This window comes from Mesocricetus auratus, unplaced genomic scaffold, assembly GCF_017639785.1.
Source record: "Mesocricetus auratus isolate SY011 unplaced genomic scaffold, BCM_Maur_2.0 Super-Scaffold_100011, whole genome shotgun sequence".
Classification (NCBI taxonomy): Eukaryota; Metazoa; Chordata; class Mammalia; order Rodentia; family Cricetidae; genus Mesocricetus; species Mesocricetus auratus.
Genome location: NW_024429195.1, coordinates 14,001,907 through 14,029,314, shown reverse-complemented (window position 1 = coordinate 14,029,314; position 27,408 = coordinate 14,001,907). Strand labels below are relative to the sequence as shown.

Genomic DNA, 27,408 nt, shown 5'->3' with positions numbered 1-27,408 from the left:
TAAGCTGAACTCACAATGAAGCCCAGGGTTGCTGGCCTCAAACTCTTGGCAGTCCTCCTATCTTGGCCTCCCTCTGGAGTCCTGGGATTAAAGGCTTATTTTATCTGTTCATGTCAACCACCGAGGGCAACAGATACCGTCCTCGACTCCAGCCTTCATACCAGCCTCACCTTCCAGTCTCCCAAATTCATGAATGGTGCTACCCAACTCACTTCTGCCTTGCCTGCCTGCTCTGCCTGATAAACCAAGCTCTATCGCAGAGGCCAGGCTCCCTAGCTCCAGGCATCATCCCGGCAGAGGTAGGCAGATCTCTGTGAGTACACCATGGCTTGCCAACGGAGCCCTCTGCCTCTGCCTATGGCTTCTGTCTCCTGCTCTTCCTTCGCCCCCTTCCTGTGTGAGCATACTCTTTTCTATTAATGCTGGTTAACTGTTACTAAGGAGAGAGGGGGAGGAGGAGGAGGAGCAGGGAGAGTCAAGATAAGCCAGCCAACATGATGGTTAACCGTGCTCCCAGGAGGCCCAGGATTAAACATGAATCCCAACAAGAAACAGCTAGAGGGAATGGGAAGAAGGCTTGAGAGTTGTAAAATACAACGAGGGCCAGTGAGGTAGCTCCACGGATACAGGTACTTGCCCCTGAGCCTGAAGGCCTGAGACCCACACGTTGGAAGAAGAGAACCAAATTGTTCTCTGGCCTTCACATATGCACTGTGTCATAAACTCCCCACCCATACACAAAATAAATAGATGAGGGGGCCATGGGGACGCACGACTTTAATCCCAGCAGAGGCAGGAGGATCTCTGTGAGGATGAGACCAGCCTGGTCTACAAAGGAAACTCCAGGACAGCCAAGACAACACAGATAAACCCTACCTCCAAAAAAAAGGACAGACAGACAGACAGACAGACAGACAGACAGACAGATAGATAGATAGAAGCATGTATGTGTGTGCGTAGTGCCCACAGAAGTCATAAGAGAATGTTGGGTTCTCTGGAAATGGAGCTCAAATGGTTGTGAGCCATTATGTAGATGCTGGGAATTGAACTCAGGTCCTTTATCAAAGCAACAAAGGGTCTTAACTGCAGAACTATCTCTCACGCCCCACTATGTGATGATTCTGCAGCAGTATTTCCTAGACAGACAAGAAGAATAGCTAATTAAAATTTGGTTTTGTTATTGTTGGTGCAGAAAAGCTTGTATCAGCCTCACAATTTGTAATCTAATGTCTTATGAGCTCTTAGGTTTATCTTTGATTTAAGAATACCTCTGTCACATTTCTTTCATCCAGAAACATTACGGGAGCTGCTCTTCAAGAGGATCAGGGTCCGATTCCCAGAAACCACATAGTAGTTCACACCAGTACCTATAACTCCAGCCTGAAACACTCTAATGCCCTAATCTGAACCTTAGGGCACCTGTATGCACACAACATATCCCCAGAGACACAAATACACACACAGACACATAGTTTTTTCAAGACAGGGTTTCTCTGTAATGATTTGGAGGCTGTCCTGGAACTCACTCTGTAGACCAGGCTGGCCTTGAACTCACAGAGATCCGCCTGCCTCTGCCTTCCAAGTGCTGGGATTAAAGGCGTGTGCCACCAACGCCTGGCACAGACACAACTTTTTGCTGCTGTTTTTGTTTTCAAGACAGGATTTCTCTGTGTAGTCGTGGCTGTCCGAGAACTTGCTCTGCAGACCAAGTTGGTCTCAAACTCAGAGATCCACCTGCTTCTGCCTCCAAAGTGCTGTGATACCACCCAAAGCCCAACTTGGCAAGCCAATGCAGTTGTATTAGGAATATGGGTGAGGGATTACTTACAAAAGCAAAATTTGACTCAAAAACAGATACATCAATGAAGCTTACCCCAGCATGGGTGACAGCTCACAACAGCTGGGAACCTGGATCACGCTGAACAGCCTGCAGGCAGCTCAACAGGCTGGAGCGGGTCCTTTCCAGGTGCCTCATTTGGTGTAACATATTCCAAGCCACTCAGCTCCTTCCTGCTTCTTCCGGACAGCAGCTCTGCTATCAGAGTCTTCTCTGCAGCTTGGCTTTGCTCTTCTGAGAGGGACCCTCAGATCTTATTGCTTACTCTGTCACAGAGGGGCCTAGTGAATCTGATGAGTTTCAGGGACTTCCTGGAGCTCTTTTGAGTTATTAACCTTCTTGCTTAAGGAGCTTCCCTGCTGGATGAAATGTTGCAATCTAGATGACACTGTTCCACAATTCTGGTGCAAAAGGCTGCAATAGTCTAAAACCTCAAACGTTGGAAAGCAGATTTTCTCACTTCAAATTGCCTCCCAAGATTTTTAAAAAAAATCTGTGTGTGATGTTAACTCTTCCTGGGAATGACTCAACAAGTATCTGTTAATACCAGTTAGGGAACCAAGGACAGCTCAAGGTAATGATTCCATCAAAGTCTAACTTGGTAACCAATTACTTTGTTGGCCTTACTTAACAAGTTTGAGTAAGGGTTTATTGAGAGCCTCATGGATGACCCCCAGAACAACTGTATCACCAACAGAGTCGTAATAGCGACCTCTGAGAACTTGCATCACTAAGGACCCTTTCAGTTAACCTTCCTCTTCCTTTAGAAATGCTAGTGTTTCCCAGAACCCCTTGCAGCTGGCAGGAGGTGGGAGAAGGGTCGTTAGGAGGGGGGAGGGCTGTAGCATTTGGAATTCCAGATTCCAACCCTGTAAACATTCCTCTCCCCTCCTAACTAAAGAATGTCAATAGCTCCATAGCATTGTCACAGGCCTACCTATCTGCACTGATGTGTTTATTTCATTGCTCAGATTGCGAGGTAATCTTATGCTGCAGAATGGCAACGGGATGCCCATGTTATACCCACAAGAAAAAGCTATATTGCAACAGACTGTCTTTCACAGACTTCAGGACTGCGCAACTACGGAGATCGAGGTCAAAACCACTGTGGTTAAAGCGTCTCACTTCACAGGTTTTGGAAACACTTGGCCACTGTGTAGATAGATTTCAAGGGCCCACCCATATTCCTTCCCTAAAGCCATCAGTTTGAGAGGCCCTGATGTTCAAGTTCACACTGATCTGAGGCTCATCTGTCTCCCAAGCGTTCTTTCCTGAAATATACTGTCATGTCCTCCTTAGTTCAGATAGCCACAGCCCAAAGTGTCTCATTCGAACCAGTGTTAGACGGTGTTTGCAGATTGTTGCATCGGAACCTCAAGCATGGGGACAGAGACTGGGAAGAGCCCTCTGTACCTGTGCTTCACAGAGCGGGGAGATGCTCAGCAAAACGAGCATCTTACAACCCTGGGGGAGGGGGTTTGCTATGCTCTGATTTGTAACGGGGCATGGGTCTCATGGCCAACTACTATTTTATTTTATGTGAATTCGTTTGTCTGCAGTGATATCTGGGTGAGGGTGTCAGATCACCTGAAACCGGAGTAACAGACAGGTGTGAGCTGCCATGTGGGTGCTGGGAATTGAACCCAGGTCCTCTGAAAGAGCAGCCAGTGCTCTTAACCACTTAACCATTTGCCCTCTCTATGGCACCTAAGGTTTTCTTTTAGCTCACTACCCAACTCCCATTCTCAGTGTTCTGTTTCTCAATAAACTGTGACTTTTTTTTTCGAGACAGGGTTTCTCTGTACCTTTGGAGGCCATCCTGGAACTAGCTCTGTAGACCAGGCTGGCCTCGAACTCACAGAGACATGCCTGCCTCTGCCTCCTGAGTCACAGGATTTTTTTCTAACCAAGTGTCCCTAGTCTAACTCTTGCTGCGGTGCCTATATTCAGATGCATGACTGTACATGATATTATTCTCAGCATGAACGCAAAAACACAGCTCTCACCCCAACGGGGATAAGGGTTTTGTATTTTGGAGCCAAATATGATCGATCACAGCCCTGGAATTTAACTTACTCCGAATTCCATGTTTTAACATGGAAGCTGTTTCAGGAAGTTTTTATGGTAACAAAACAAAGTTAGACATCAAGACACTTAAAAACAAACAAAAATGAAAAAATTAATTTGCTTTCTAAATTAGAGTCACTCGTTTTATGTGTGTTTTCCTGTGTGTGTATCACATTCAGCCTTGGTGCCCACAGAGATCAGAAGACGTCTTTAACTGGAGGTAGAGGTGGTTGTGAACCACTGTCGGGGCTGGGTATCAACTCTAGCTCCTTTCTCTGCAAGAGCAACAAGTGCTTTTCACTAATGCGCCACCTCTCCAGCCTGACTCTGGATCTCCTATTTATGTGGATGTGTGGGCAGAGTACCACTACAGTGCGGAGCCCACAGAAGTCAGAACAGAGCACTGAATCCCCCGGGCCACAGTAGAGACCTTTGTTTACTGCCCTAAGGGCAGAACCAAATCCTCTGCAAAAGCAGTAAGTTCTCTAAACCATCGAGCTGTCCAGCCCCCAACACCTTTTACATACCTTGGTGGAAACATTAAGTAGGCACACAGCAGAGAAACCTCAGCTCTAACCCTCAAAGGTTACCTGAGGAGAGCATCCTTAGGTTTTTAGTTTGGTGGAAGCTAGTGTCTGCTAAACAACATATTCCAAAAGGTTTTTTATTTGTTTGTTTTTCAAGACAAGGTTTCTCTGTGACTTTGGAGTCTGTCCTAGAACTCTCTTTGAAGAGCAGGCTGGCCTCCAACTCACAGAGATCCGCCTGCCTCTGCCTCCGGAGTACTGGGATAAAAGTACTGTGCCACCAACGCCCGGCAGGTTTTTTTACTTGTTTATCACAGGATGTTAGGACCAACACAGAGGTGGGTAAGGAAAGGCTGTTTAGGGAGCCTAAATATAGCACAAGATAAGTAGTAGTTAGTTTCTGGACCTGCAACATTCCAGCCTCCCCATACTACTGCTGTTCTCATGAGTCAGCCTTTGTAGACACGGCTGCTTTCCAAGAAACATCATAGCAGGATACCTTGGTTTGAGCTGGTCCTGCCGCTGAAGATCTCTACACAGTCCAAGTCAGCCCTAGCCTACCAGACAGACCTCCCAAGACTTCTTTCGTCCCTCCCTTCCTTGCTCTTTGAGGGTCTCACTACGCATCACTGGCTAGCCTTGAACTCGGAGTCTTCCTGCCTTTGCCTCCTGAGTACTGAGATTAAAAGCGGATGCCTCTGGGCTGGAGAGACAGCTCAACGGGTAAGAGCCCTGGCTGCTATTCAAGAGGACTAAGTTTCAGATCCCGGAATCACATGGCTCTGCTTACAATTGTAAGATCAGTTCCGGAGACTCCAGCGCCCTCTTCTGGTCTCATTGGATACTGCATGCACGTGATGCAGGCTCACGCGCATAAAATCTTTTTCTGTCGTTTTTGGTTTTGATTTTTCTTTCCAAGACAGGGTTTCTCTGTGTAACAGTTCTGACTGTCCCGGAAGTAGCTCTGTAGACCAGGCTGGCTTCGAACTCACAAAGATCCACCTGCCTCTGCCTCCCAAATGCTGAGGTTAAAGACTTGTGCCACCACCGTCCAGCTTAAAAAAAAAAAAAAAGAATGCAGTCACGAAGCTCACTCTTTCGTTTTCTCTCTCTCTCTCCTCCTTCCTTTTTTTTTTTGTTGTTGTTGTTTTGTTTTTCGAGACAGACAGAGTGTCTCTGTGAAATAGTTCCAGCTGTCCTGGAATTTACTTGGTTGACCAGGCTGGCCTCGAACTCACAGAGATCCACCTGCCTCTGCCTCCCAAGTGCTGGGATTAAAGGCATGTGACACCACCACCCGGCCCTTCTTTTTTTTTTAATTAATTAATTTATCTTTGCCATTCCAATCCCAGTTCCCCCTCCCTGCTCTCTCCCTGCTACCCCCACCTCCCCATCACCCCACCTCCCATCTGCTCCCCTAGGAAGTCTGCTGAGCCTGTCCCATCATCTCAGTGAGGCAGGTCCCAGGCACCTCCCCACCCCACAGCCCTCTGTCTAGGTCCTTTCTTTTCTTTCTTTAATAGCTTAGTAAGTAGAGCATAGGAAGGCAATGATCTGGGTAGTAACTAGAGTACCGACATGCTGCCCCAAAGCCTTTATTATTATCATTATTGATTATATGTGTGGGCTTTTCCTCTACCGGTATGTCTGTGCACCTTTAGTGTGCCTGGGGCCCAAGAACACCAGGAGACGGTATCAGAGCCCCTGGAACTGGAGTGACAGGCTGTGATAAGCCACCATGTGGGTGCTAGGAACTGAAGCCAGAGCAGGCATCTCTCCGCGCCTCAAGACACAAATGGCTCCTCACAGGTCACAGCTCGACACCTTGGACCTTCCCTCCTGGCTGCCCTTTCTCGGAAGGAGTTGCTAGGCAAAATTCCTTCCCTTGCCCCGTCTGTCAGAGGTGCTTGTCTTTCAGAGTCAACTATCACACCCACAAGCCTTTCTGGCTTGTCAACACATCCCTCAGCTTCCCTTCTCGGACTCACCGCAGCTTTTGGGTTTTGCTTACCCACCGGCACTGTATCTTACTTCGTTTATAATTGTTGTAATCAGTAGCCTTAAATCTCAGTCTCCGAAGACAGCGGGCAAGGGCGGATAGGATACGTTCAAAGCGATCACTGGAAATTTCTTAAGGAGGTACTCATTTAAAGAACAATTTACCGGCCTGTGCGGGATTGAAGGCAGCACTGTCACAGCCACATGAACAGGTCTGGCACCAGGTCCTGGAGACACCATTTAGCCTTTTTTTTTTTCCGAATTCAGGGCCTTGGGCTTGCTAGGCAAGTGCTCTACACCAACCCCGTTTAGCCTTCAAGAACCCCACTGCTCTTGCAGAGAGGGGGTCTGGGCTGGAACCCAGCACCTACATAGTGGCTCCTCAGTGCCTGTAACTCTAGTTCCAGAGGATCTAACTTCCTTTCTCACCTCCTTAGGCATCAGGCACATACATGGTGCACAGACAAAACACTCATACACACACACACACACACACACACACACACACACACACACACACACACACACAATTAAAAACTTAAGGTCTGACTGCACAGAAGGACCATAACATATTAACTGCAAAATGTTCAAGGCAGAGTCACGGGGTCCAACACACCTGAATCCCAGATATGTGATAAGATTGCTGATCCATTTAAATTCTTCTCTCGGGCTGGGCGTTGGTGGCGCACGCCTTTAATCCCAGCACTTGGGAGGCAGAGGCAGGCGGATCTCTGTGAGTTCGAGGCCAGCCTGGTCTACAAGAGCTAGTTCTAGAACAGCCTCCAAAACAATACAGAGAAACCCTGTCTCGAAAAACCAAAAAAAAAAAAAAAAATTCTTCTCTCCTTCTCTTAGAGCATGCAATTGAACCCATGTATTCTAAAAGCATTTACAATGGGATTTTACAGTACCTAAAGTAGATTTAGGAGTGATTAAGACCCTGACAACAAACTAAGTTGTTGGATTCCTGGCTCCAGCGCTTACTGAGGATGTACATAGCCTTGCTGAGGTTCTTAATCGCCTGCTTTCTTCCACCTGCATTTATGTCTGCAAAAAGGGAACAGTAATAAGGCCAAGTTAATAAGCTTGCTTGAAGGATAGAGTCAGTTACTCCATAAAAGCATAGTACTTACCCTGTAAGTCTCCTCTGTGGCTGCTGTCTTCTGATGGGCAGTGAGGTCCTTCTGTTCTGTAGTCCTGGCTGCAGCCTGGAACTCAGCCTGTAGCTCACTCAGGCTGACCTCAGGTTTTCAGTAAGCCTCCTGAGTGCTGAGATCCATAGGTCTGCGCCATGCGTTGCCAGATCCTCTGTGTTTTGAATGAAAGTTAAGGCAGTTAATGTATCCGTATATTATACACTTCGTGCCTGTGTGTTTGCGCGGTGGATCTGAGCTCGTATTACTTGTCCTGTCGGTGCTCAGTGTTCCCGTCCGCAGGAGAAGACAGCAAGGAGACCCCTCTTGTTTCCTGGTGAACAAGAGGCACTACGTAGGCCGGCTGGCTTCACTCACAGCAGTCCTCCTGTCTCAGCCCCCTGATGCTAGGATTACCTTAATAGTTTCCAAGTTCCCAGTATTCCTGATTTAGGGAATGGCATTGTGTGGCATGTGTGTGAGCGAGACAGAGAGACACACAATGAGAGACAGAGAGAAGTATGCACGGGGACCCTCTCCATGCAGGGCTCATGGCAGCCAGAGGCTAGCATCGGGTGGCTTCCGCAATAAGGTTTCTGTAGCGTATTTATTGAGACATGGTCTGTCCCTGACCCTGAAACTTGCTGACTTGGCTAGGCTGGCTGGCCATGGAGCCCGGAGGATTATCTGCTGTCCCCACCCCCACCCCAGCAGTAGGACTGCAGGTATGTTCTGCTGTGCCTGGCTCCCGTGAAGATGCCGGGGGATGACCATAGGTCCTTATGTTTATGTTTGTGCGGCCAGTACTTTACCGTGGAGCCGTCTCCCTAGCCCTCAACACCCTTTTTGTAGGTCAAAAAACAAAACAAAAAACAAAGAAACCAACCAGGTTTTCTTGCTTTCTAATCAGAGCCTATCACCTGTTTTGTTATGTAACTGTTGGCATCTGTTATCTCTCCTTCCTCACTGGGAGTCCTGAGACTCTAATTCAGGCTTGGTGCCAAGTGCTTTTCCTCCACGGAGCCCTCTCCACTCAAGCTTTGGGAGAGAACATTGTTAGTTCACGGGAGCCCGAGGAATGCAGCTCGGGCAAGCAGCGTGAACAGGACTCTGCCCTTGACCTCCTTCCTGTGAAAAAAGGGTGAATGGGAGGCAGGGAGGGGTGCGGGGGAATACTGGGTTGCCCTTGCTTCCTCGGTTTCCCTGATGGGCGTGGCTACCTCTTGTCCATCAGGCCAGCCTCCAGACACCCCACACTACCGTAAATGCAACTGTGCTCCAGGTTGGCTATGAAATAGAAGATGACCTTGACGTCCTCCTAGGTCCTGCTTGCTCTACTTCCCCAGTGCCACCATGCCCATCACAAAGCACAGACATATTTTATTTTAAAAGCTCGCTAGCTGGGGGTGGGGCGTTGGTGGCGGTGCAAGCCTTTAATCCCAGTACTTGGGAAGCAGAGGCAGGCAGATCTAAGTGAGTTCAAGGCCAACCTGGTCTACTGTGTGTGTGTGTGTGTGTGTGTGTGTGTGTGTGTGTGTGTGTGTGTGTGTGTGTGTGTGCGCGCGCGCGCGCGCAGGGGGGAGAGTGTGTGAGAGAGAGGGAGGGAGGGATGAAGGAAGAAAGGAAGGAAAGAAGGGAAAAAGAAAACCGTGTAAATTCGGCACTTCCCTTTGTGCTCTCTAAGTAAGCATGCCTGGAACGTCTGCCACTTTCCTGACATGTCCGACCATCTGTACGGTACACTAGGTAGGTCATACGAGACTGGAAAAATCCTGTGCTCAGCAGCTCATTCGTTTATGCAGCCAAGTTAACAAACCCTGGAAACCCGAAGTGAACTGTGGAATCTGTAGTAACTTCGGAACTAACCGGATGCTTGGAATGGCAGTCCTTTTAACTCATTGCTGGAGGGTGGGGTGAGGTGGGGAGGGGAGGAACTCCGCCGTGGTGGCTCGTTGGTCTAGGGGTATGATTCTCGCTTTGGGTGCGAGAGGTCCCGGGTTCAAATCCCGGACGAGCCCAGCTCCTATTTTTCTACTCTTCTGGAAGTAGCTGTGAAGTTCCTCCTGTTGAAATTCCAGAAGACAGCAAGACAAGAGAAGAGCGCCCTTGCATGAGAGTTGTCTGGGTGGAGGTCCGGTTCCTCGCTACTCGAGCCTTAGGAGCTTCGCCACGGAAGGAGGGAACCGGTGCTTTGGTCTGCAGAATTCAGAGACCGGTCGGCCCAGATCTGCTGGGTATTCCGAGGTCAGCCACAGCTGCCTCGGAGAGGGATTTCCAACCCTGGACAGAGTCCCCAGGGCGGCTAGGACACAGCGACTCTCCGGGGGAGGGAGGAGACCCGCCGGCCGGGGCCTGGGGTGCTATCTGCCGGGCGGTCCACCTGCCCCATCCGCGCGCACCCTGTCTTCGGGCCAGCGCGCCGGCGGCTCTCAGCGTCTGCCTCCCACCTAGGCTTTGGCCTCGCTGCTGGGCCAGGCACGACCCACAGCAGGCTCGCTGTACCACAGGGGGCCGCGCCGCCGACTCCGAGGCCGGATCGGGGCTTCTAGGAGTGGTGGCCGGGCTCTTGGGAGGACCGCCCGTCGGGAACAGTGACCGTGACCTCTAGAGCGCAGGCTTCCATGTGCGCAGCGGGAATCGCCAGCCAAGCTCCACGCAGCCTCCGGGGCCAAGAGCAAGGGCAAGCCTCGCCGGCCAGCTAAGGGCTTCTCACTCTGCGGGATGGAGAGGGACTTGGACGACCGTCTGGATTCACCCTTGCAGGGCGGGTCTGAAACCCGACTCTCCTTCCAGCTCGGTCCCTCGCGTCCCGCCCCTAGACGTCTGAATGGTCATAAAACGGACCGAGGGGCCAGGCCAACGTGGCTCGTTGGTCTAGGGGTATGATTCTCGCTTAGGGTGCGAGAGGTCCCGGGTTCAAATCCCGGACGAGCCCATATTTATGTTCCATACACCCATAAATCGTACCAGGCTCCGGATGAGTAGGCTGACCTTTTAAAGACCTAAAACTCTGCTGCCCCGTGGTACTTCCTAGAAAACAGGTAAGTCTTGCTAGGTGGTGGCGGCGTGGACGCAGTTCTTTAATTCCCTACACTCAGAAGATAGAGGTGGGTGGATCTCTAAGAGTGTGAGGCCAGGCAGATCTACAAGAGTTCCGGGACAAGAAATTTTAAAAAATTAAATAAGCAACAGCACTTGGCTCAGGAGGCCAGAGTTGTAACATTCCTTTGTCTTTTGTTTTGTTTTTGTTTGTTTGTTTGTTTTTCAAGACATGGTTTCTAGGTATAACAGTGCCGGCTATAATGGAACTAAACTGTAGACCAGGCCGACCTCAGACTCATCGCGATTCGCTTGCCGCTGCCTCCCAAGTGCTAGGATTAAAGATGTGCCACCACCACCGGGCTTAGCATTGTAAAGAATTATGTTTATTTTTATTATTTATTGGGAGTGGGGGGTCGGAGAAGCCAATGAACTCCTTGTGGAAGTGGGATTTCCGTCTCCACCTTGTGAGTCCCTGGGGATGGAACTCAGGCGATCCTCCCAGGGAACCAGAGCTGACGAAGGGAGCCTGGAGCCAGGATAGAAAGAGCGGTTATGTCAGAATGCGAGACCCAATCCCACGAGAGTGGTTATTTAGGTTTAATCATAGCCTTTGAATCTAGAGCTCAAATGAGCTGGTCGACTAACTTCCTCCGGCAGTTTTCTTTTCTTTTTTTTCTTTTTAAATACATTTATCTATCTGGTGCCGGCGCCCGCATGTGTACGTGTGTGTGTGCGCGCGCATGCATGTGTACATACATGCATGTATGTTTACGCATGTGAAAGTCAGTGGGTAACTTTCAGGAACTGGCTGTGTCCCCCGGTCCACCATGTGCAGTCTGGGGACTGAACTCCATCTCGCTTGGCAGCGAACACCTCTAACCACGGAGCCATCTCAAAGGCCCTGTTTTGTTTTATTTGGTTGTTTTGAGGCAGAGTTTCTCTGTGTAGCCCTGACTGTCTTGGAACACGATTTTGTAGGCCAGGCGGGCCTCGAACTCAGAGATCTTCCTGCTCCACTACTGAGAACGTGTGTCACTACACTCGGGTCCTGTTTTTTAAGTAGTACATTGAAATATTACCTGGTACATTTGGGAGTCAGAAAAGTGATTAACTAATAAGTTATTAATTTATATTTTCTTTGAAAAACCTCGGCATCAAAGCGCCGGGCACTGAACCGAACCCTCTGCCCAAGAACCGGGGCCAGACCACTGGCTGTAAATGTAAGAGGTGATTTATTGAGTACACAGGCGCCTGCGGATGCTACTGCAACTCGGGTGCAGAGCATACCGGGCTTGTAGGGAGTACACTATTTATGGAGTTTTAATGATTACATAAGTATCAGCATAGCAACAGATATTTCATTGGCTACTGAAGCATGGGCTGAGATCATCTGGGGGGGTCAGGGGTAGTTGCCAAGGACTAGGTTTCCTACATGAAAGACCCCGGCATGCTTCAACAATTAGTATCCGGGTCCTATGATTGCTACAGTGATCAGACACAATTGGGGGCCAGGGTAGTTGCCAAGGACTAGGTTTTCTAGTATTGTCATATGAAAGTTCCCAGCACGCTTCAGCAATTATTATCCAGGTCCCATGACTGCTATAGTGATCGCAGACATCCTGTTTTGAGGGTGAGACACCTGGTCTGGGTTTCTTTCATTAGGCAACGGCCTGGCCTTGCTTTTCTTTTCCTAGGGGGTCCTGGGTAGGGGTCTTTCATTCCCCCCTTGTTCTTGTGCATAGGTAGAATCTTTTACCTATTGTCCAGCCCTCTCTACTTAAGGTTTACTTATGGTTTCATCTGTTTGAGGGCATGGTATTGTTGAGTTAGGAGTAAGGCTTGAATTATTTGAGAATGTAGGGCCCAAAGGTTAGGAGGCCCATAAGAGTAGAGACTAGTGCAGTGAACCAGGGGGATTTGTTAAACCAACCCTCATACCAGTATTGTTGGGATTTAAATTTTTTCTGACGAACAGTTAGCCTCTTCTTGAGTTTATCCAGAGTTTTGGTTACTACCCCAGTTTTGTCTGCATAAAAACAACATTCCTCTTTGAGAGTGGCACATATGTCTCCCTTTCTTATTATACTATTCCCTATGTAAGGGAATTTTTTTTTTCTTTTGACTTTGTATCTCAACCAGGGGAAAGAGGGCGATGTATTTCTTTTCATGTTACTTCTTGCTGACTTTGGGACGAAGTTAGGGGACCCAAGAAGGCTGAAATGCAAGTCAAAAACAAAAAGGGAATTTAGGCAATGGGGTATCTATCCAGGAGCAGCTGATTGGCAGACTGTGTTGAAGAGACAGGGGGTGTCCACATCAGCTGAACTGGTTCACATCCACAGCAAGTCTAGGGCTCGCAGTCTTTAGGAGCAGGCTGTGGTCAGCAACTGATGTTCAGATGTGTTTGCCAGAAGTGGAAACCTGTTTAAGACATGTTTAAAACTGGGAACACAAGTTAAAACTTATGTATTTAATTGGAACTCCTTAGACCCATAGTATTAGTGATCAGGAAGGTCAGGAATCCCATGACCAGGAGAGAAAATCTTATTCTCAGGAACAGACAGGTGGGATAACTGGCTGCACTTATCTGGAGTCCTCTTTGACCTGTGAGAAGTGGATCCAAGCTGTATGACTTTTGATCCTCTGAAGCCTATGTGAATTTTGTTATACAAAAGGACATAAAGGTTATAGGTACAGTAGTATTATCAATTGGTACTGAAATCTACATTGTAGAAAAAGCAGATATCTGGGTATCTGTATTTTGTGTCCTAGCAGAAACTACAGATTTGGGCTAGTAGTGTACATTTGTCTTCTGTCCAGGGAGCCAGGTATGAATTGGACAGAGGTGTCTTTGGCCTGATGAAAAGCCCTTTAAGTTTATACTTAGATGATAACCAAAATAAACCTAAAAACCTTGAGCTTGTGATTGAACAAGTATTTACATCCTTTGATCCTTATTGAGACATATTAAGGCTTGATTTTTACATAAATAAAATGAGCTACCAAACTGACTATAGTCTTGTGGATTTGGCTGCCTGATGCTGTCAACCTGACAACCATTAATACTTTCAGAGATCTGAGAAGGATAAATTTTATACAGTCTCCAAATCTATTAAAAAGTGTCAGGTACCAGTCCATATACAGTCATACCCAAGTCTCCTCTATTAGCACTGGAGGCACAAGTATCAGGAACAGCATCAATCTTTACCAGGCCTGTAAGGTGAGTTTTCTTTCTCTCTGTGGAAGAGGGACATGGAAAAGACTGACCTTGTTTTGTCTTGTCAAAAGGGGTGTAATCAATTTTCCAGTGTCCAGCAGCTTTGTCCACATTCTAGGCCAGGTCCTGGCAGCAGCAGGTGTCACCTTTGAGCATCTTGCTCACTGGTCAGAGTCAACACAATCCAGGTGTAGGGACCAGGGTGCCTCGTAATCTTCTTTGGAGACTTTGGGTCACTGTTAGGATCTGGCAGTCTGTCTGATATTATAAACTTTTAAATTAATATTTTAAATGCCATGTTTTGCAGGTCTCTGAAGTATTAGAGGTTTGTATGCCTTAAGCTTAACTGTTGAAAGTGTAAACTTTATTAACCTTTATAAAACTAGAACTATATATTGTTAGGTCTAGCTTTAAACATTTTAACAGTATAAATATCTTATAACCTTATAAATTGAAAACATTTTAAAAACTTCTGAAATCCCTTAATGTTTTTTTTTATTGAAAATTAAAATACATTTTAGGCCTTTAAACCCGTTATTATCTGGGTAACTGTTAAATTATAAAACTTAGCATTCCTGTGTATAAAAGCATTAACATTTTAAATCTGAATAAAAACTTGTTGATAGGATGGTACCTCATAACTTTTATGTGGTCACCTTTAGTTAAGATGGTGGATCAGGTATCTCTTTTAAAATGGCTACCAGCCAGCCATGTGGCCAGCTTGGCATGTGACTGACTGTAAAACAGTGGCAACCTGCACCACTTTGGTTTTAGCTTTATGCTTGTAATAAAACTTAGATTATGACAGAAAATACAGATAGACCTTTTCAACAAAACAAGCATACATAATTTTTGAGAAATTAATTTTTAAAATTTAGCATTTGTAGAAATGAAACATCATAGTAAACAGTTTACATTTTTTTCTCTTGTAGTTATAACTTTAAAGCCATTTAGTTTCTGTGGAAAGACCGGATCTGGCCAAATGGCTTACCTGCTCCAGCCCTGTGTGTTTGAACAGGGAGCTCTGGTGGAGGGAAAAGCTGGCAGATCCTTTGCCAGCACGCCATGTGCGTGGGGCAGAGAGACAGAGAGACAGAGAGATAGAGACAGAGAGAGAGAGAGAGAGAGACCCCCATCCTCACATCCTGCACACCTCACAGCTTCTTAAGTTATAAGAGCTAGTTAGAAACAAGCCCAAGCTATCAGCAAAGCTTTCACAATTAATAGTAAGTTTCTATTTCATTATTGAGAGCTGGTGGTCCAGACGAAAAAGTCCAGCTACAGCTGTAGAGCTTGGCTTTCTTAGGAGGGGTTGATTTGCTATGTAGTCATTAGAAAGTCAGTCATACAGAAATCCTTGCTGTCAGGGTCAGAATGGATAGTGTTGTTTTTTTTTTTTTACCTATACCAATAAGGACTCAGAAGTCAGATATTGGGTGAAAACCTGATAGATCAGAGAAGCTGTGAGGGCTGCAGCAGCAGTTGGAGAACAGAGCAGCTGCCTCACTGCATGCTCAGGGATAGGAGACCCTGTTGCAGCATGTTCTATACCATGGCACATGGTGGGAGAGACTTTTGCCCAGCATGCCATTTGTTTAGGGCAGCAAGAGAAGACCCCTGACCTGCTCCACGTGTATAGGCAGGCAAGAACAGAGACAGAGGGATAAGATGGGCCAGTGACTAGCTAGGTTTGGCCAAAGTCCTCAGCCATAGGACCAACTTATAAAAAGAATTGTTTAGTTACTGAACCTGGGGCATATTAGATACTCAACCAATTGTACACACACATAAAAAAAAATTGGCATGCAACAGCTGTCTTAATATGAAAGTCACCTTATCAACAAGGTTGAAAAATTATTTATCCTGAACATGAAAACCTATTAGCAAATTTAAATTAACTTTACAAAACTTGTTACTTGTAGTTTTCCCCTTGTAATATTTCTATGAGAACTGCATCATCTAGGAGTAGATGATGATCTGGAGCTGGGACAGGGACCAAGGGTGAAGAAGGGGGAGGGGAGGAGCTGACAGTTTTCTCCGAGACTGCCTTCAGAGGAGGTCAGAGAGTCACAAACCGGGCTACCCATGTCGGGGGGGTCTTTAGCCAAATTTTCCCAAATAACAATGTATGCTATCTGGTCCAGGTGTCCATGGGGTCCCTTGTCAAAGACCCGATCCTAAACCTGTAAGATAATTTCTAGGTTAAAGGTCCAATCCCGTGGCCAGCCCACATCGAAGGTTGGCCACTCAGATGTGCAGTTTATACTGGTTAGAGGCACGAATCTGCACTTCATTCCAGTGATCTAAAGTAAGGCTCAAAGGGGTGGTTATGGTTTGTCCCATTCTTGAATCAGAAAACTCAAAATACAAAGACAAATAGACGAACAAGACAAATAACACAATTAAGCAACTCACAACGAGACACGCTGCGCGCTTTCGGCAGAGAACCGAAAGTAAATACTCAGACGGGTCAACAGGAGTAGTGGTCCTGTTTTTCCCTTTTCAGGCCCGTGAGCTCCAAACAATTGAGCTCTCCAGATCCCTGGCACGTCTGCCAGGGTGGCGGGGGGAGAAATCTGGGCTCGTCAGCCCCTTCTCAAGCCGCCCTAGTTACTGAATGACTACGTAGCCAACCTGCTCGGAGACAGATCAACATACATACATATAACAAGGAACAAAGCAGACAGGGTGCCGGCTAGCTTACCTCCCGGTGGCACTGGTGGTTCTGGGGCAGAAATCTCGGTGGAACCTCCAATGAAAAACCTCGGCATCAAAGCGCCGGGCACTGAACCGAACCCTCTGCCCAAGAACCGGGGCCAGACCACTGGCTGTAAATGTAAGAGGTGATTTATTGAGTACACAGGCGCCTGCGGATGCTACTGCAACTCGGGTGCAGAGCATACCGGGCTTGTAGGGAGTACACTATTTATGGAGTTTTAATGATTACATAAGTATCAGCATAGCAACAGATATTTCATTGGCTACTGAAGCATGGGCTGAGATCATCTGGGGGGTCAGGGGTAGTTGCCAAGGACTAGGTTTCCTACATGAAAGACCCCGGCATGCTTCAACAATTAGTATCCAGGTCCTATGATTGCTACAGTGATCAGACACAATTGGGGGCCAGGGTAGTTGCCAAGGACTAGGTTTTCTAGTATTGTCATATGAAAGTTCCCAGCACGCTTCAGCAATTATTATCCGGGTCCCATGACTGCTATAGTGATCACAGACATCCTGTTTTGAGGGTGAGACACCTGGTCTGGGTTTCTTTCATTAGGCAACGGCCTGGCCTTGCTTTTCTTTTCCTAGGGGGTCCTGGGTAGGGGTCTTTCATCTTGAAGGAAAAAAGGGTTCTTTGGAGGGCAAAGCTTTTGCCCAATATTCTAGTTATGTCATTTGTAAGGCTTGGTGTAAAATGAAATTCTGAGCCCTTCAAATAACAATTTAGAGATTGTGAGGGGGAGAGTGGGGGTGTGGGGGTGTACGTGCCTTTTTTCCCAGCACTCAGGAGGCAGAGTGAGGTGGATCTCTGTGAGTTTGAGGCCAGCCTGGTCCACAGAGTGAGTTCTGGGACAGTCAGAGCTACACAGAGAAACCCTGTCTCAAAAAGACAGAAAAGAAAGAAAGGAAGAAAGAAAGGAAGAAAGGAAAATACCTTTCAACCAGATTTTATGGCAGCATTTCTCAGTTAAAGTTCCCTCCTTTCGTGAGGAGGCCTAGATAATTTATTGAGCCTTGGGCAGTAGATCAGTACTCATCCCGAGTATACACGCGGACTTTGGACTCCCGTCCAACAATGTGAGATGCACTCTCACCCTGAACTCTTGGGGGGAGGGTCTAGACCCTGCCCTGGATGAAATGACAGACTATGGACACCCCCATGGAGGGCCTCACCCTCCCTGGGGAAATGAGAGGATAATGGGGGGACTGGGGGGAGGGCACGGGAGGAGGGGAGGGAAAGGGAGAGGGACCTGGACCTGACTTGTGAAGCAACCTTGTTTCTAACCTAAATTTAAATTTAAAAATAAATAATAAAAAAAGAAAAAAAAAAGTTACCTCCTTTCAGATGACTCCAGTTCGTGGGCCAAGTTGACACAAAACGAGCTATTTGCAAGGTGGTGATGCACGCCTTTAATCCCAGCACTTAGGAGGCAGAGGCAGGCGGATCTCCGTGAGTTCGAGACCACCCTGGTCTACAGAGCAAGTTCCAGAACAGACTCCAAAGCCCACACGGAAACCCTGTCTCCACCTGCACAGTGCTAGGACACACCTGACAACCATTTAGAGTTTCACCTGAGAGTGCAAATGGAAAGGCCGCCATTTGTGAATGGTCAGGATGGGAGCGTGTAAGGCTCCTGCCCCGTAGACCTAGACTTCAAGTAGTACTGACTGCCTGGAAGTCTAGGCTGAAATTACAGAACCTTCACAGAGCTGGAAACATTAGAGGTGATTTGCGCAACCCAAAGGCCTTTCTACAGCCGGTATGTGGCCTGTGGCGATGACAGACAGCTCCCAGAGAAGATATAGAGAGCTAGATAAGGTGGGCACCCCCATCTCCACCCGCGCCCAGCATTGTCCTTTCGACAGAACAACGGGAAAAGTCACGCTCTCTTTTCCTGTCGTGTTGGACCTTGCTGATGCATCCCCCCCCCTTGGTTGCTCAATTCCCAAGGCCAATTTGCATTTAGAGGAGCTTTGGGATACTCATGCAAGATTACCTTCACACACTATTCGTCAAGGGAAGGAAGTCCAGGACCTCATTTTCTTCTACTTCCTCTTCTTTTTGAAAAAGTTGGGGCTGGAGAGATGGCTCAGAGGTTAAGAACACTGACTACTCTTCCAGAGAGCCTGAGTTCAATTCCCAGCAACCACATGGTGGCTCACAACCATCTGTAATGAGACCTGGCGCCCTCTTCTGGCACGCAGATATGAATGCAGACAGAATACTGTATACATAATAAATAGATAAATAAATCTTAAAAAGAAAAGAAAAAGTTTCACTGCATATGGTACTAATCTCTGAAAGTCTTACGGGCGTGCGCCTCAAGGAACCAGGATAGGCACTAACTCTCAAGGAGCCAGGATAGGCAGTCAGCCCACGAAATGCACAAGGCTGAGCTCGCCTGTGACATTCCTAGGAGTATTTTGTTTCCCAGTAAAATGCATATCACACCCCACAACTTAGTTAAAAGGTACCGTGTGAGCCGGGCGGTGGTGGCGCACGCCTTTAATCCCAGCACTCGGGAGGAAGAGGCAGGCGGATCTCTGTGAGTTCGAGGCTGGGCTGGACCGACGGCCTCGAAAACAATACAGAGAAATCCTGTCTCGTAAAAACCAAAAAAAAAAAAAAAAAAAAAAAAAAAAGGTACCGTGTGTGTGTGGTTGGTGCCAAATTGCTCACGAGGCTACTGAGTCAGCTAAGATCCTTGCAAGATCATTTGTGTTAGAAATCACCAGAAGTTCAGGAGACTATGGAAAAAATGACCTGAGCAAACAGTTCTAACAGGCTTCGGGTCCCAGTCCTGAAAGGGAAGGAAGCAGTCCACCATGCCATGCCAGTACCGCAATTGCTAACGAACGTCAAACATTTCAAAAGCTGGGGCCGGCCACCACAATAACAGTGAAGGCTGCTTATCCCACTGAAGGCCACAACTCTTAACTCCAGTGGCACAAAATCAAACTTGCCGAAGGTGACCGCATAGCCACAGCAGTGTGAGTGTGGCGTTTACAAACCCTGTCTCTAATGCCATGCGCTCTGTGCTAGGACCAGTGTTCTTTCGAGCTCCTGAACCGTCCCCCAGTGAGTGACCCAAGAGTTAAGACAGATAAAGCGCTACATGAGACACCGTTGGCAGATGCCGGCTACATGGATGGCACAGGTAAGGGCACCAACCAGCACCGGGCAGCTGTTGAAATGCAAACGAACGAACACTGACACCGTGTGGCTGGAGAGAGAAAGAGAGCTTAGCCAGCGGGCTAAGAGGAGCAGCGTGGATAGTGTAGACTGTATCGACGTTGTTGGGCTCTACTTAGGGAGGTCTGACTTTACGGATGGCTCGCTAGGGAAAGAACTGGCAGGGTCTGGTTCCGCCACCATGGGGACAGCAGATGCTGAAGTATATAATGGAGTTGGACCAGAGTCAGTAGTTTTCCATAAGGCAGCCCACAGCTGAGTGGGCTGATCTCCTGATCTCCTGAGTTTTGGAGATCAGGAAGCAGTCACACTTACCAAGCTATCTGACTGACACTGGAGGCTCTTCACATGCTTGTCTAAAGTCTGGTCACGGGGAGCAGACACAGGCTGGGAAGTAGCTAAAGCTGATATTCTGATATTCTGCAAGGTAACCAAAAATCTGAGTCGTGTTCCAAAATACGACCTCGAGAGACTGGCTATACAGGACCCGTAAATGTCAGTAAGTCTGCAAATACTTACTCACCTGAGGACACTGCCACAAGCCCATTGGAAAAAAAAATTGTTTTGCTTATTTGAGGTGCAAGCAGTCAATGGGTCAAGCACATTGGGTAGTATCCAAATCAGTGTGACATGCAGACACACTCCACACCCAGGAAATGGGTAACAATTAGGGGCAGTCATTTCACGATCACTGATGCAAAGAACTGAGGTAAGGACTAATTGTACTTCCGTTTGTTTTACAGCTCTCCACAAGCTATACTGATTGAGATGAGTAACGGGTAATTGAAACAGAAGTTAAATGGGGCCGAAAGGATGGCTCAGTGGCTGAGGGCACTTGCTGCTCTTTCGGAGGACCTGGATGACTTCACAAAACCGACCTCACATAGATCACAACTGCTTTTAACTCCAGCTCCATGGGTCCAATGCCTTCTTCTGGCTCCTGCAGACGCTGAATGCACAGCGTACACATACATACACGCAGGCACAGACACATTGAATAAGTAAATAAATGCTTTTATTTTTACTTTATTTATCTATTTATTTTGGTTTTTCGGGACAGGATTTCTTTGTGCGAGAGCTCTGGTTGTTCAGGGCTTTATTATTATTATTATTATTTAGGTGGGTTTTTTTGGTTTTTTTCGAGACAGGGTTTCTTTGTGGCTTTGGAGGCTGTCCTGAAACTCACTTTGTAGACCAGGCTGGCCTCGAACTCACAGAGATCCGCCTGCCTCTGCCTCCCGAGTGCTTATTATTTGGTTTTTTGAGACAAGGTTTCTTTGTATTGTTTTGGAGCCTGTCCTGGAACTCATTCAGTAGACCAGGGTGGTCTCGAACTCACAGAGATCTGCCTTTCTCTGCCTCCCCAGTGTTGGGATTAAAGGCATGTGCCACCAACGCCCGGACCTCAGGACCTTATTTTGTAGACCAGACTGGCCTCAAACTCACAGAGGTCTTCCTGCTTCTGCTGGGATTAAAGGCATGCACCACCACCACTCCACCTATAAATAAATATTTTTTTAAACCCAACAACTAGGGTTGGACAGATGGCTCAATGGTTAAGAACACTGGCTGCTCTTCCAGGGGACCTGAGTTCAATTCCCAGTACCCACATGGTGACTCACAGCCATCTATAATGTGATCCAGTGCTTCCTTCAGGCATGCAGGCATACATGCAGACAGAACACTGTATACTTAATAAGTAAATAGATAAATATTAAGCAAGAAAACCCAACAGCTAGAGTCTGAACAAAGGTATCCTGCACAGGAGGGCAAAGGCACTCCTCAGGGTTGGTGAGATGGCTCAGCATTTAAGACACTTATCACTAAGCCTGATGACTTGAATTTGACCCCCCAGGAGCCATTTGATGGAGGGAGAGAATTGACTCTTACAAATTGTTCTCTGCCCTCCACTCTCACCCACAAACATAAAATTACACAAATAAATGCAACTTTCTTTGGAGACAAGATCTCAGTGCATAATCCTGGCTAGCCTTAAATTCTCTTTGTAGACCAGGCTGGCTTTAAACTTGCAAAGATCTCTCTGCCTCTGCTTAAATGCTGGAAATAAAGGCATGAGTTCCACCATGCTGCCCTAATATCTTTTTTTGTGGGGAGGGGCAGGGTCTTACTACATAGCCCTGGCTGGCCTTGAATTGACTGCATAGAATAGGCTTTCCTTGAACTGGAGATCGGCCTGTCCCTGCCTCTCCAATATTAGCATGAAAGGGTTTCTCTCTGTGTAGCAGTCCTGGCTGTCCTGGAACTCACTATCTAGAACAAGCTGGCCTCAGACTCACTGAGATACACCTGACTCTGCCTCCCAAATGCTGGATTTAAAGGCATGAGCCGCCACTGCCATCATCTGGTCCAGTATGCACTCTTAACCATTGAACCATCGCACTAACCCCTGGCCAAAAGTAGTTTTAAAAAGAAGGTACTCCTGGAAGCCATAAGGTTATTCAATGAAAAATCCCAGTGTCAGAAGTGGACTTCCCGTGGGCTGTCGGCCCCTGAGGCTCCACATTCTGTTAAGGCTATTGCTGTTGATATCGGCTGCATTCTGGAGCTGGACATTTAGTTCCCATTGCAGAAGGCAGCACCCAACTGTCTGTAACTCCAAGATCTGACACCCTCCCACAGACGTACATGAAAGCAAAACACCAATACACATAAATAAAATTTAAAAAAAAGAAAATGCCCTACAGATTTGTTATAGGCAGATCTTATGGAGACATTTTCTCAATTGAGAGACTTTTTTCCTGGGTTAAGTTGACATAAAACTGACCAGCACAACTACCAACATTCCAAGCAAGATAAACGCACTGATTCATGACTCTTGTGGCCTCAGCCAAGGGCTTTCTGATTTGATTTGAAGCCCCTCCAATGGAGGGAACTTGGTGCTTATGTGAGGGCAAAAACTTGTGACTAGGAAGGCTCCAGTCAAGGGGCTATTGCTCTTGTTGCATTAAGCAGGCCTGTCAGAGGGCCTTCTAATTTGTGTTCACACCCCTAGGTTACTGCTGCTGTCAGCCTTGGTTGTAGAGGAAGCCTTCTTTGGAAATGAGAGGTAACTGTGGAGGTGTGGTCAGCCGCTCGCAGGAAGTGGCTGTTGCTGTAGCACAGTGACCCAACAGTCAGACATAAACAGAGGCAGATAATCAGATGTTTGTATCGTCCCCTCCAAAGCTCAAGGAGAAGCATCGAAGAGGAGGTGGACGGAATGGGAGAGCAGCGGGAAAGGGAAGAGTGTCATGCGGTTATCTCCTCCAAACTTAAACTTCCCTTCTGGGAAGGAGAGGGAGCCTCACAAGACTCAGGAACCTCATGAAACTTATGAGATTCACAAGATACGCACCCCGTACCAAGGTCATACAATCATTACATAGCTGCTAGGGGAAGGAGACTCTTTTATGATGCTAAGTGCAAGTTGTTGGAACTGGAGAGATGGCTCAGTGTCCTATTCCAGAGGCTCTGAGTTCAATTCCCAGCAACCACATGGTGGCTCACAACTATCTATAGTGGGATCTGATGCCCTCTTCTGGTGCAAAGGCATACATGCAGATAAAGCACTGCTAAAATAAATCAATAAATCTTTAAAAAAAAAACACACACACACACATACACTCACAGAAAGTTGTCTTAGAAACTCGAGTGATAGAGCTCTCATCAATCATCAGTAATGTAGCTGCACAACACATGCTCCATAATTCTCCCAGCTCCCTAGGAATCCCTAACCCATGCTCCCTAAGAATCTTTAACCTGTTCTCCCTAAGAATCCCTAACCCGTGTTCCTTGGGAATCCCTAACCCATGCTCCCTAGGAATCCCTAACCTGTTCTCCCTAAGAATTCCTATCCCATGCTCCCTAAGAATCCCTACCCTGTGCTCCTTAGTGCTCCCTAAGAATCCCTAACTTGTGCTCCAGCAAGAATCCCTGCCCTATGCTTCAGTAAGCTCAGCAAGGCCAGGCAGGAAGCTAAGGTCAATTTTGAGGAACAATACAAGACAGAGAAGAACAAACGTTTTTTCCAGAAGCTTTTTTCTGTTTTTGGTTTTTCCAAGCAGGGTTTCTCTGTGGCTTTGGAGGCTGTCCCGGAACTCGCTCTTGTAGACCAGGCTGGTCTCAAACTCATAAAGATCTGCCTGTCTCTGCCTACCTAGTGCTGGGCTTAAAGGCATGTGCCACCACCGCCTGGTCAGAAACTTTACTTTTAGGTGTATTTTTGTTTCCATTGTTAAAAAAGAAAGAAAGAAAGAAAGAAAGAAAGAAAGAAAGAAAGAAAGAAAGGAAACCTCAGCAGCCTGCTGGTTCACCAAGCTATGCTTGGGCAAAGTGTCTCTTTGGTCTGTCATCAATGCCCTCCCTGTCTGATTTGCTTAGCTGTTTGTTTACAACTCCCCAAGAAAGGTACGTGATGCCATCCTTTAAAGAATACCATGTAGGCAAATTTCTGTTTGATCCCCTACAAAACTGGCTTCTTTTTAGCCCCTTCAAGTGTACAAACAATCAAAAGACACCACTGCTTAACTCCCACCTCTTCTACGTAGCATCCAGTTAGAGGCAACGCCTTTACTACATGGACCCTCGGGGGCATTCAGCACCAAACTGAGCACCAGGCTAGGAACATGTGATGGTGCTCACTATGGGACTTCACTATGCGGAGTGGCCGCTCTCAGGCAGCGTGAGATCAAGACCAATGACCGATGCTATGAAGCATGTTGTGTTGACAGACTACGAGGTTGGTGGGTGTCTTAGTCAGACGGGGTTTTATTGGAATGACTTACAGGCTGCTGTCCAACAATGGCTATTGTGAATGCGAAGCCCAAGAACCTGTAGTCTACAAGGCTGGGTGTCTCAGCTGGAGCGGATGTGCTGACAAGACGAGGGCAAATAGGCGAAGGGGGAACACATCCTTCCTTCTTCTTCCCTTGTTCTTTTTTTTAAATATTTTTTAGATTTATTTATTTATTACATATACACCAGATTGAATTGTAGATGGTTGTGAGCCACCATGTGGTTGCTGGGAATTGAACTCAAGACCTCTGGAAGAGCAGTCAGTGCTCTTAACCTCTGAACTATCTCTCCAGCCCCTCTTCCCTTGTTCTTATATAGGCTTCTTCCAACAGTGTTCTGCCTACATGCATGTCTGTATACCAAGTGCATGCAGTGTCTGTGGTGGCCACAGGGGGGCAATGGATCATCTAGAACTGGAGTTACAGACCACTGAGAGCTGTCCTATGGGTGCAAGAAAACAAGCCCCAGGGACTCTTAGATGCTGAACCACCTCTTCAAGCACTAAAACATTTTTGTTTCTTTTACACAGGATCTCACTGTATCATTCTGGTTGTCCTGGACTCACTCTGCAAGCCAGGCTGCCTTGAACTCACAGGGATACACTTGCTTCTGCCTCCCAAGTGCTAGCATTGAAGGCAAGTGTCACCATTGCCAGACCTTCCTTCCTTCCTTCCTTCCTTCCTTCCTTCCTTCCTTCCTTCCTTCCTTCCTTCCTTTCTTCTTCTTTTCTTTTGGTTGTGAGCCTAGCCTTTAATGGCTGAGCCATCTCTCCAGCCCTCTTCATCATTTTTTTTAACAGCAGTTTTTTTTTCTTCAGGATACCATTCTCATCATAACTCCCACATGTACATAAGAACATGAGATAAATCCTTTTGTGCATGTATCTTTCGCCATTTTTAGGTGTAGGAGTCATGACGGAGGTCTCAGTGCTCAGATGAGCACGAGGGGAACCTTAACCACTCAGGGTTGATCCTTCAAAGGAAGAAATGCTATGCATGTTATCTGCCCAGAAGGCTGGGGTGGACATGCTCTCTAGCTTGGTGACCTCTGCTCTACCTGAGTGGCAGGAGATTTTTCCAGCAGCAGGATCCTCCTCCAGACCCTTCTTGCAAATGTGTTTTTCCCAGAGTTTATAGAGCCCGTCTTTATGGACTTTACCAAGGGTTTTGATGTGGTCATGTCTGTTCTGTATTTAGGTTTCTTTGTTCCCCAAAGGGATTTGTGTACGCTTTGTTGTGAACCTGGGATGGAACTAATCATCACTAGAATAAGGTTTTGTCTAATTGTGCTATGCTTAAATAGCCTTAAAATAAACTACTTGGGGTCATATTCCCAAAGTTTGAACCAATACTGACTACTGAGTCCTGTTGAACGGAACTTCATTCTTACCTTCCTTGGATCATCACATTGCTGGCCATGGAGGTCACAGAGAGAGACCCTTGCATTTAAGAATATTTATATATGCCAGGAGATGGTGGTGTATACCTTTAATCCTAGCACTCGGGAGGCAGAGGCAGGTGGATCCCTCTGAGTTCAAGACCAGCCTGGTCTACAGAGAGAGTTCTATGACCGCTAGAGCTACACAGAGAAATTCTGTCTTGAGAAACAAATCTCTTAGGAGCTGCAGATGAAGCTCAACAGCCAAAAGTTCTTACTGCTCTTGCAGTAAGGACCTGGCCTCAGTTCTCAGCACCCACAACCATCTTAACTCCAGTTCTAGAGAATTTGTCAGCCTTTTCTGGCCTCCAAGGTCACCAGACATGAAGATACATACACCATTTATTTATTTATTTATTTATTTATTTATTTATTTATTTATTTTTTGAGACAGAGTTTCTCTGTGTAGTCTTTGCTGTCCTAGAACTCTCTTTGTAGACCAGGCTGGCCTCGAAGCCTGGAGAGTTGGGATTAAAGGGGTATGCTACCACTGCCTGGCTAGATTTTGGTTTTTCAAGACATGGTCCTTCAGGGGCCTGGAGAAATGGCTCAGCAGTTAAGAGCACTGGCTGTTCTTCCAGAGGTCCTGAGTTCAATTCCCAGCAACCACATGGTGGCTCACAACCATCCATAATGAGATCTGGTGCTTTTTTCTGGCACACAGGAGTTCATTCTGACAGAGCACTCATACTTAAAAACAATACACAAACAACAACAATAAGACATGGTCTTTCTGTGTAGTCCTTGCTGCCCTGGAACTCACTCGGCACCACATCTGAAATATGTATAACTGGAAGGCTGGCGTGGTGGCACACACCTTTAATCTCTGCACCTGGGAGGCAGAGGCCAGTGGATCTCTGAGTTCATGGCCAGCCTGGTCTACAGAGTGAGTTCTAGGACAGCCAAGGCTACACAGAGGAAACCCTGTCTCAAAAAGCCAAATAAAATAAAAATTTGTGTGTAGGGGTGAGCCCCACAAAGCTATCCACCCATAAGGGCGGGGACAAGGTAATTTAGTGCAGGTGAGGATAAAAGGAAGGGAAAGAAAATCACTCTCTCTCTTGGGAGTGGGCTACATTCCCAGAGCTTCTGTCCCTGTTTATCTTGTAAGTATACTTAATAAAATATATTAGACCTCTTTTTCAGATAGCGTTATTTCCATCTTCATTTGTGTATTTTAACTGAAAATGATATTTGTGTATGTATATGAGGTCTACTGTGTGCTTTTTATCTATAATGACATGGTTAGAAAGAGTCAGTCAAGCTATTTTCCTTGACTACTCTTATTTTTAAAGTGGGAACATTAAAAATAAAAAAATCTACTTTAGCAATTTAGTCCTGGCCACTAGGGGGAAGAGTAGAAAGCCAAAAATTTCAGATGTCTTCCAGAGTCCTGTCTTATAACTAACTGGTGTTAGCTTCTTCTGTAATAACAGCACTGG

At 46.8% G+C, this 27,408-nt stretch overlaps 1 long non-coding RNA gene and 2 other non-coding genes across 3 annotated transcripts; all 3 read left to right on the top strand.

Annotated features, from left to right (window-relative positions):
• Nucleotides 1-9,508: 9,508 nt before the first annotated feature.
• Trnap-ugg lies at nucleotides 9,509-9,580 on the top strand. Its single transcript has one exon. It is a non-coding gene; the product is annotated as a tRNA-Pro (tRNA).
• LOC121143194 lies at nucleotides 9,519-20,722 on the top strand. Its single transcript, XR_005880357.1, has 3 exons — nucleotides 9,519-10,603; nucleotides 19,586-19,700; nucleotides 20,479-20,722. It is a non-coding gene; the product is annotated as an uncharacterized LOC121143194 (long non-coding RNA).
• Trnap-agg lies at nucleotides 10,426-10,497 on the top strand. The gene has a single exon. It is a non-coding gene; the product is annotated as a tRNA-Pro (tRNA).
• Nucleotides 20,723-27,408: the final 6,686 nt, after the last annotated feature.